The 8,776-nt window shown below is 56.5% G+C and overlaps 1 long non-coding RNA gene across 4 annotated transcripts in view; it reads left to right on the top strand.

Annotated features, from left to right (window-relative positions):
• Window positions 1-8,446, top strand: part of LOC103660795 — a 13,454-nt gene extending 5,008 nt beyond the window's left edge. The window contains exons 2-6 of one of the 4 annotated variants that reach the window (XR_567900.2): window positions 5,856-6,019; window positions 6,111-6,268; window positions 6,885-6,944; window positions 7,977-8,081; window positions 8,210-8,446. This is a non-coding gene — a long non-coding RNA (uncharacterized LOC103660795). Of the gene's footprint in view, window positions 1-5,855; window positions 6,020-6,110; window positions 6,269-6,884; window positions 7,932-7,976; window positions 8,082-8,202 lie in introns of those variants that run through there. The other 3 variants (XR_567899.2, XR_005834435.1, XR_567898.1) reach the window with 3 other exon arrangements.
• The last annotated feature ends 330 nt before the right edge of the window (window positions 8,447-8,776 follow it).

Genomic DNA, 8,776 nt, shown 5'->3' with positions numbered 1-8,776 from the left:
CCCTGCAGGCGCTCCTGGTGTCACCCTCTGCCCCCGCCCCACGTGCGCCCACCGCCTGCCCACCGCCCGGACTCCCCAGCCATCCTCTTTCCTGTCCTTCCACAGCAGTGTGGGGACAGGCCCCCTCACCCCAACTCCAGTCCACACCCCTTTCCGCCCCCAGGGCGCTCCCATCGGCTGTGCTCCAGATGGCGGGTGGGTCCACAGCTTGGCCAACGCTACCATGGGTCCTTCTACTGTCAGACACGCTGGTGGGTGTGAAGGGCCCTTTTGTTCGGTTTCAGTTTGCATCTCCTGAATGATCAATCAAGTCGGGTGCTTTTTCCTGTGTATTGGCTGTTGGGACGCTCTCCGATGGTAGCACCCAAGGCTTTCCTGAGGGCAGGCCGCGGCCAGCACTTTCTCAGGTCTGTACAGTCATCCACGAAGGAGCCAGCAGCTGCGGCCAACGCCCCTCCCACAACACAGGGACCCGAGACTCCCATGCCACGCCACAGCCCCCAACCCGATGCGCTCCCGCCGTGGCTCCTGCGGCCGAAGGCGCTAGTGTGTCAGGACGTGAGGACCCTTCCAGAGTCCCAACTAATGAGCATTTGCTGCCCCCAACAAAAAGACGGAAAAGCAACAAAGCCCAGAACAGTTTTCCTTAAAGTGCAGGGAAGTCGTGGGTGTTTAACAGAGGAGATACTTGGGAAAGAATGTGGGCCCGATATTTGCCTTTCCTCCATTTGCTGTCACTCGAGGAGGGACACAGGGCTCACCACCGGGGCCTGGCCTGGCTCGGATAAGCCTGTGTCCAGGAGGCGCCCTGGGGGGAAGAACGCAGGCCTTCCTGATTCTTCCCATCCCATGGCATTTGGGGAAACCTAGCAGGCCTGGCAGCTAACAGATCTACCAGGGCCTGAGTAAGCTGGGAGGGCATAGTAACTGGGAAAATTAAGACAAAAACCCCAAACTGCCTCATCATGTTGGATTACTTTCCCGTTCACTTGAGGTGGCAAGTTCTAGATGGTTTCCACAGACAAGTTCCTACAGGCCTCACCTTCTACGCGTTGGAATCGAGAGGCTTCTGACACTGGGGATGCTTAACGCAACCCATGGAGAGCCACGTCTGATCTCCCTGTGTGTCCCCGAAACCGTGGACGGGTGGAGATAATATCCAGAAGAGGAAAACATGCCAGTCCCAACATTGTCCGACTCCTGCGTGGGCGCGGCTGGTGTGTGCTGTCCCGACAGTCTGTCCACTTCTGGTTCACTCCTCACCGCGCCCCCAGCGTTTTTAAACCCGCATCTTCCTTCCCTGTCATCCTGGGCGAGGGGCGCGTGTTTGCATTCCCTCTGGGCTGTGGACGCAGAAGCTTCCAGTAACTCACAGCCGGAGACCCTCCTTCCCAGCCCCAGAGAGTGGAGGGAGCCTGAGTCCTCACGCCCGCGGGAGCTGTGGGAGAACCACAGAGCTGCTAATCCAAGAATCTGGATGATTAAGTTAAATCAAAAGGAATGTTGGGGAAGATGTTTTTATCTGAAGTTGCCTTGTTTTCTCACGTTGGCAGTTTCGGAGCCCCACGTCTTTCCTTTACAAAGTAGATTTAGCTTCTGTGTAATAAAACTTACCGACGGGATTGGATAAAGAATCCAGAAAAGTACAGTCACCCACTCAGTGGAATATTTCACGGGGTTATGATCGTTGCTCGAAGGGACTTAGAGGGTCACACGCACACCACCTGGACAATAGAAGTGTGCTCCCGTCCTCGGGGCGTGACTCAGAGGACCCGTCCCTTGTCCAAACGACAGGAGAATTCCCGGATCCCTCAGGGTCTGTCCGCAGAAGAGAGAAGGGCTGTTTCTAAAGTTGAGAACGGGGTCAGGGGGCCAGTGGGAAGTTCCAGTTTCTGAAGCTAAACAAACATTGGTTTTGGAACAAGAGATGCAAGTAGATGAGTTTATATATTAGGCTTTCTTCTTAATGATGGCAGAGACGTACTCGGTTTTCCGTTACAAGCCCTGGAGTGGCAGCAGCCTCGGAGAGCGGACACGTTGCTCCGGACATACCATACTCCCCCAGACGCAAGCATTTGGGTCCTGGTGCCCGTGAGCGAGCTTCGTCCTGGGGCGTTCGTGCCCTCCAACCAGGGGTTCCCTGTGCTGGAGGGGTCCGTGTGCTGGGGGTTTCCCTGTGCTCGGGGGTGGGGGCTGAAGGCCCCAGGGCTCTGCACACGGAGCTCGTGCCGGACCCAGAACTGCCCCTGCAGCCCCACCTGGCTCCCTGTCGTGTGCGACTCGAGATGGACCTTCACGGGGGCTGCGTGATGTCGGTCGGGCCCCAAAGCCTGAGCCGTAAGGACCAAAGACGGGAACACAGCGTCCGGACGATGCTGGCACAACTCGGCTTTAACAACAGGAACTTCCGTTGCCTGGGAAGCCAGGAGAGCTCAGCATCTGGGCTATTTCTCCCGTGTTTGTAGCCCAGGCCTGTGCGTTCCTGAAATGTTTCCAGTGCAAGGAAATGGCGGGCCCACATCACAGCACCGTAATTTGCTCAAGACATTTCTTAACAGATTTCTCTTTTTACCTTATACCTCACGGAACACACGTGCAACTTCAGGAGTTTACATAACCGCGGCATCCACGCACGAGCTGGCGTTAGGCACTGACAAGGCGCTGTGTTTACTCACCCCCAGAGGCCTCTTGGGAGGAACTAATAAGCCGGTACTCAGAAATATGAGGAAGTGCCGTGGGGGCTACAAGATGTTAGTATGTCTCAGGGACGGCAGAGAGCTTGCTGCCACCTGGTGACAGCAGACCTGTGACTCGCTAGCCCACGTGGCCCACAAAGCAGGGGGCTCGGCAGGGCATACCCTGCTGCACTGGGCCCAGGTTAATTTTTAAGACTTGTGTGAACTCTTACAGACTCCCGAGTAATAAATAAAATCTTGAGTTTTAATCATCCCCTGGGAGGGAGGTCACTGAAGGTCAAGAGGAATCAGGGAAAAGCCCCTTCATGGGCCTGCAAATGTTTGTTCTAAATAAATATTTTAAAAGTCAAAGATCCTGAAAGCAGCAGTATGCCTCCATCTGGGGACCAATCAGCCTTTCCTTGTAAGGTTTATTAGGTGGGACGGGGACCGCTCCAGACTTCATCAAGGCGGGGAGACGGCAGCTAACGAGCCGGTCCCGGCGACAGACCACATGTGGTCGCACTGACTGCTTTCTCGAGAGTGAATTTCCTTGAAGAATATAGAAAAGGAGAATTTTCAGAAGGAAGCTTGACTTTTTAGGGGAGATGTTTTTGAGCTCGAGAAGGACTCCCAATTGTAGGGAAATTTATTTGAATTCGGCCTTGCGTCCTATGTTAGAGGACATTAACTTGTGCTGTGGGGGCAGTGGGGGTTTCTAAGTGCCCCCAGGCCTCCCGCCCCGCCTCCCGCGAGCCGTGAGATGATTCAGCCCTCGGCCTCGTCTGAGGACATCCTCGGCGTGGCGTCACGTGGCAGCAACTTCACCGTGGCCCGTGGCCCGTCCCGTCGTCTCCGCCTGTCCCACCACGGCAGCCGTGGTCCAGAAGCTCCAGGCAGGAAGGGAGCTCACCGTCGCCCATCGCCGGCTCCGACGGAGCGGCCGTCCTGACCTGCCCCGGCGCGAAGGCAGCCATTCCCGGACCAGAGAGCCTGCTCCCCGGTGACCTGACGTTCCAGGTGCTGACCCGCAAAGCTCCGTGGTCCGAGCCATGTTCACGCTTCCTGCGGAGCTCCTCAGACCCAGGAGGAGAAACAGCAACTTTCTTCAAACACTTCCCCTGTTTTTGGAGTTTTACTACCGTAAATTAGAGCCGTCGGCCCTTCTAGCCGAGATCTCAATGTGTCTTTATAAACGTCCCCAAGAACATGAAGTTGTTGAGTATTTTTTAGTATAAGTGGAAACAGTGAAACGAAATTTCTAGTGAAGGTCAGTTTTGCATAACAAGAAGATGCAATCTGTATCTACGTGGGGACCAAGAGCAGACAAGGTGACGATGGTCACAGATGGGTCCATGGACGGGGAAGCCCCCGCTGAGCTCACGGCCACTCGTAGCAACTTTCAGCAACGCGGTGCTCACGGCGATGAGAGCAGCAGCCCCGGGCGCAGAGAGCCCCCGGCCCCTCCGGGGTAACCGGCCACGCCAGGACCTGCTCCTGCTGGCACCCCGTCTCCTCCAGCCCCAGCACGCCCCCGGCACAGGCTCAGGTGACAGGCCTGGCCTCCCTCGCTGAGGGGTCTTCCAGGCTGGGGGGGATGCCCCAAGCCAGTGGCCGTCTAGCTGGAGTGGGAGAGACTCGAGGCGAGGGCTGGGCCCGAGAGCCAGGTCCTGATGTCTGTCTAACCCGTCAGAGCACAGGCCCATCCAGAGCGAAGGGGAAGGAGAGGGTCTGTCAGGACAGGCGACGGGCTCCCACTGGGGGAAAGACCCCCGGGAAGAAGCACCAGCCCCCCAGGCATGGGGGCAGGGAACAGAGGCTGCTCCCCCTGCTCAGCTGCACGGTCTCCCCTGCGATGACGGCGTCTCCCCTTCCTGCCCCCTCTGCCCCTTGCCCACAACAGCACCGGCAGCCCCCTCCCAACACGACCTAACAAGTGTGCCATGCGCCCACTGGGAGCTTTCCTGTGCCGCCCGGGGCAGAACCTCCAGAGGGAAGCTGGCTGGCCCGGTCAGCGTCCAGCCCTGAGATGAGTGACAGGCAGGTGGGCAGTCTGGGTGGAAGGACCTCACTCCATCTCATCGAGTTAGTGGGCAAGAAGCGTCTCATGCTATTGGACATGGCTGTTTGGGGCAAGAAACTCTGGGGAAAGTATCACACAAATATTGAAATATCAGACAAAATAGAGGCATTGGTAGGATGTTATTAGTTATTAATCTTGTTTAGAATAGAGGAGTAACTTAAAATGTGTCAAATTCTTATAAGATAGAGTCCCAGCCTGGTGAGGCTAGGTGAGAAGTTAATGGTCTGAGCCAACCACCCATGGTCCCCTGAGACAGCACCACAGCGGACGTGCCTCAGACCCGGGAGGGAGCCTCGTTCTCTGGATGGACAGCCCAGCGGGCTGCACTCCATGCCCACAGCCGGCCTGCAGGAACCAAAAGGCTTCCAACATTCCGGTGGGTTGTGCATTTGGGACTTCTTGGCTGAAAATCACATTTCAGTTTATCGTTCTTGAATCACCAACGTTGAAAGGTAAGAAAGTACCACTATGGAGTTGTGATGGGTGATGTTGGGTCAAATTGTCTGAGCCAGTGGATGCCCAGATGGCCAGTAAGGACTGGGAGGCTTTGTGAGGGTGTTTCCAGAAAAGATTAGCACTGGAATGGAAGATACATCCGTGTCTGTGGACCTCGTCCAATCCTTTGAGGGGCTGAATAGAACAAAAGACAGAGGAGGGGGGAAGTCTCTCCACTTGAGCTGAGACGTCCACTTCTCCTGACCACGGACATCAGTGCTCTGACCACCTGGCCTCCCGACAGACCAGGCCTGACACCGTGCTGCCCCCGTTCTCGGGCTCTGGGGCTCAGACTGGATCCCACCACGGGCAGAGGGCAGATCATGGTTCTTCTCAGCCTCCATAACCGTGAGCCAATTCCTATAACAAGTCTCCTCATGTGTCTGCTTACGTACATCTCTCTGGAAAATACAAGAAGAGCTCCATGTTGCCCATAAACCTACGAAGTGTAAACGTATAAATAACCATGTGTTAGTCCAAAGAACATTTTGGGAGCAGATATAATTAAATGGTTGTTCATGACTTTACAGTTGTCATCATCGCATGTTGCTTCTGTTCTTGTGTTTCTCTGGGTCTGTCACTAAATCCTCTCTTCTTCGCAGCAGAAAAGCAGTTCCAGAATGCGGGGAGGAGTCTCCAATCTTAGCACTGCTGGCGGTACGTGAGCGCGCTGCCTAATTGTGAGTGGGGTTCGCGCCATAACCGCCGCGAGGATCGACGTGTCGAGCAAAAGCGTCGAAACCCCGGCGTGTGCGGGCTGTGCTCGGTGCGTGGGGAACGCTCACTGCGCGATGGCTGCTGTTACTTTGTGTTTAGAAAGTGTGGCCTGAGGATGACAAGATTTCTCTGCTGTGTAGGATCCCCTTACCTTCCACCTACCGCCTGTGAGCATCCGATGACGTCGTGCGCGCACTTGCACCATGACCTCGGAGAATCAAAGAGCTCCCGCGCTGAGGCCTGGAACTCTTTAACCTGAATTCATCTGAATGGCCCTTGCCACGGAGGTGCCCCACCTGTAAGTATTTGTTGGTACTCCCGGTGCTCCGAGGGACTTGATCTGTGACGGCTCCAGGGGATCCTTCTCTCCATCACTCCTGCTGCCCCCTCCCACCACCCCGACATCACTCATGGCCTCCCAAAGTGCCCTCCTGCCTGGTGCGGGGCTTAGGTCACCATCCAGACACGGCCGGGAACTCTTTTCTAGAGAAGCGCTCAGGGTGGAATGCTGTCGCTGCCAGTGGGCCCGCCTGGAGAGGCGCAAAGGACAGCCTCGTGCCAGGGGGATTCCCGGCAGGCCTGCAGTGATGTTCTGCCTGGTGGACGATTTCCAGCCCGAGAGGCCACGTTCTTTGATTCAAACATACTCCAGAAAATTGGAGCTAGTAGGTGACAAAAAGACATGTGTTTGTGATGTATTTCAGAGCATTTTTGTTCATTTTCCAAATCCCTGACCCTGTCACATCAGGCAATGGGAAATAATCGAACCCAGGGTGATCAGTGGTGAGATACCCTCCTAGGAGGAGACGGACAAAACGGAAAGCATAGAAATATGTTTTAGGTGAACCAGGAAGAGCTGGGGTTTGTCTGGTCTGTAGGGGCGGCTGTGATGTCTGATCTTCCTTTTCGATCAGGTCAGGACCCTCTAAACCTCGACTGACCAAACGAAGAGCCCTGGGCACCTGCATTCAACGGTACTTATCTGCAGCACTTTAAGTCCCTCACGATGGTTCAGAGCAACCAGGTAGCCCCGAAACCTAACAGAGGCAGACATTTCTTTCAACAAAGCGTCTTTCGCTGGGAGCAGGCACGGCCCCCGCGGTCTCCTGGGGGTGACTCTGTGGCCGCTCGGGTCAGGGATTCCTGAACAGAGCCCCGTGTCCTGGGCAAGCTGTGGGTCTGTGGTCAGAGGTCCGGGAGGGCGGGCGGTGCAGCCTGGTCCGGGCGCGAACACCCGGCTCACCTGGTGATGGAGAGCCCTGGGTTTGCACCCGGGACTGGGAGGGCGGCACGGGCACGTCCTCCCGCTGCTGCCGCGTTGATCTTCACCCGCGCAGTGCAGTTTATCCCCTCCTTGCTAGACCTGAAAACCCCCAACCATGTGTTGCCATGTTCTGGCCGTGAAACGGACTTGTTTCTAGACTCACACATCTTTTGCCTCTAAAACAGAGTCTGTGTTTCCATTCGCCGAAGCGCCCAAGGGACTTGTCCTGTGCGGCAGGGAATGAGCTCGTGCGGGGTCGGGGGATAGCTGCGGCAGGCAGGTCCCCCTCACCCTGCCCACGGCTGCTCACTGGTCGGCCTCCTTCCCCCCTGGGTTGCCCGAAGGGACAGGGGCACTTACTGAATGAAGCTATGACCCATTAAAGGCTTTAAAAGCACCAACCCCACTCTTGCCGATGGTTCTTTCCCTCAACCGCCAAGACTGTGAACCAGCCCAGACGTCTTCCTAATCTCTGTCCCAAAGTGTGCGTCTACCGTGAGCCTGACAACCTCCCCGAGCAGTACAGAGCATGTGGGTGGGGCAGGTTCTGGGAAGAAAATAAACCCTATTCCCTCAGTGTTGGGGGACGGCAGGCACCCCGCTGGCCCTGCCCCGGGGGCACATGTCCCTCTGGAGAGAGCCCCCGAGAGCTGGGGGCTGGGATAGCTTTGCTCTCCCCTCGCCCCATGTGGGTAAGCTTCACAAACAGAAGTGTTGGTCATGGTCACCGCTATTTCCACAGCAACACCCCATGATGTCTGCGACAGTCGACTTCCTAACCTCTACACTGGGTGACGTAAGACTCCTCGTTTCTGACTCCTGCTCAAAACTAAAAATGCAAAAGCAGGTACGTCTTTGCAGCTGTGTGTCATTTAATCCATTTGTTTATTCATTAAAGTCACTTACCCTGAAATGCATAATATGCTTCATTAGCCTAACCCAGCAGACCTGACCAAACCTCCTGTCAGCTTCCAGGTGCAGAATATGACGCAGGCAGCTGGGAACAGGGAGAGTGGAGTGACCAGGCCTCAGCATGGCAGAGGGCCCCACACCTGCAGACCTGACACATGGGACCTGCACCGTCCTGCAGCATCAGTGTCACCATGAGAATGCAGACTCTCTGTGGGCAGAGCCATTTCCTCAACAGCACACCTGCCCCCCCAGCACACACCTGCCTCCCCAGCACACACCTACCCCCTAACACACACCTGCGCCTCAGCACACAGCTGCCCCCAGCACACACCTGCCCCCCAACACACCTGCCCCAAGCACACACCTGCCACCCCAGCACACACCTGCCCCAGCACACACCTGCCTCTCTAGCACACACCTGCCCCCAACACACCTGCCCCCAGCACACCTGCCCCCAACACACACCTGCCTCCCCAGCACACACCTGCCCCCAGCACACACCTGCCTCCCCACCACCCCCCCTCCCCAAACACACCTGCCCCCAGCACACCTGCCCCCAACACACACCTGCCTCCCCAGCACACACCTGCCCCAGCACACACCTGCCTCTCTAGCACACACCTGCCCCCA

Source organism: Ursus maritimus, unplaced genomic scaffold, assembly GCF_017311325.1.
Source record: "Ursus maritimus isolate PB19 unplaced genomic scaffold, ASM1731132v1 scaffold_13, whole genome shotgun sequence".
Classification (NCBI taxonomy): Eukaryota; Metazoa; Chordata; class Mammalia; order Carnivora; family Ursidae; genus Ursus; species Ursus maritimus.
Note: the sequence above shows the minus strand (reverse complement) of the source record. Positions and strands in the feature narration are given on the sequence as shown.